At 42.4% G+C, this 1,451-nt stretch overlaps 1 non-coding gene across 1 annotated transcript; it reads left to right on the top strand.

Moving 5' to 3' along the window:
* The first annotated feature begins 517 nt into the window (after nt 1-517).
* Nucleotides 518-624, top strand: LOC141681129 (small nucleolar RNA R71). The gene has a single exon (XR_012558572.1). It is a non-coding gene; the product is annotated as a small nucleolar RNA R71 (small nucleolar RNA).
* The last annotated feature ends 827 nt before the right edge of the window (nt 625-1,451 follow it).

Genomic DNA, 1,451 nt, shown 5'->3' with positions numbered 1-1,451 from the left:
CTGAAAACTAGGGGGGTTGTACTGCTTAGCTGGATATTGCTGATAAGGCTGTTGAACCGCATTCTGAGTGTTGCTCCAACTGAAATTAGGATGATTGCGGTTATTGGGATGATAGGTGGCTGGCACTGGTTGCTGCGATCGCTGGAAGTTGCTCACAAACTGAGCTGATTCACTAGAAATTATGCACTGATCAGTCTCGTGGGTACCAGCACAAAGCTCACAGACACTAGCGATTTGATTAACTCCATAACTAGCCAAAGTATCCACCTTCATCGTCAAAGCCTTAAGTTGGGCAGCGATAGCAGTTGCTGCATCCAACTCCAGAATTCCTGCGACATTTTCCTGTGTCAGCCTCTGGGAAGAATTCTGGTACTCATTAGCAGCCATCATTTTAATAAGTTCATAAGCTTCATCGTAGCTTTTAGCCCACAAGGCTCCTCCTGATGCTGCATCAAGCATGGGTCTAGAAGTAGCACCCTATCCATTGTAGAAATAGTTGATAATCATCCAATCAGGCATGCTATGGTGTGGGCACTTCCTTAGCATCTCCTTATATCGATCCCAAGCCTCACATAGAGATTCTCCAGTTTGCTGAGCAAACTGATTAAGAGCATTCCTGATTGTAGAAGTCTTCGCCATAGGGAAAAATTTAGTGAGAAAATTTTGAGCAAGATCCTCCCAAGTGGTGATAGACCCTGCTGGTAGAGAGTGTAACCATCACTTAGCTTTGTCCCTTAGAGAGAATGGGAAGAGGCGTCGCTTGATAGCATCTTCAATCACATTATTAAACTTAAAGGTGTCGCAGATCTCGATGAAATCCCTGATGTGCATGTTGGGGTCTTCAGTAGGAGAACCCCCAAACTGAACTGAGTTATGTATCATCTGAATCGTGCTTGACTTGATCTCAAAAGTGTTAGCCCTGATGGCTGGTCTGATGATGCTTGATTGAATGTCATTAATCTTAGGCTGAGAATAGTCATCAAAGCCTTCGGATTTTCCGCTTGATCACCCATCTCTACTAAAGCTGGTTTTTCAACTTTCTCTTCTTCTTCTACCTTCTTTTCTTCCTAAAAAACTTCCTTACAAACTACCACAAGTTCTTCCTCGGCTTTATCCAGTGTTCTCTTACGAGTACCCAAATGTGTATACATACACCCTCGCTAGAGTACCTGAAATAAAACAAGGAACAAATAAGTAACAATGTCCGAGTCAATGAACTTTAACGACCACTGATGGAAAGCACATAAACTATAAATTAACACTGCAGTCCCCGGCAGCAGCGCCAAAAACTTGTTAGTCGCTAAACACGCGCTAATATTACACGCAAGTATACGAGTTCGCAAGTAGTATAGAATCTTTTCTAGTTCATTCCCACAGAGACTGTATTGGTTAACTAATTAATTCACGCACTTAAGCAACAATGTATGGTTATTATTCAATGCTAAGACGAT

The sequence above is a fragment of the Apium graveolens genome, chromosome 8 (assembly GCF_009905375.1).
Source record: "Apium graveolens cultivar Ventura chromosome 8, ASM990537v1, whole genome shotgun sequence".
Taxonomy (NCBI): Eukaryota; Viridiplantae; Streptophyta; class Magnoliopsida; order Apiales; family Apiaceae; genus Apium; species Apium graveolens.
This window is presented reverse-complemented; position numbering and strand designations above follow the sequence as displayed.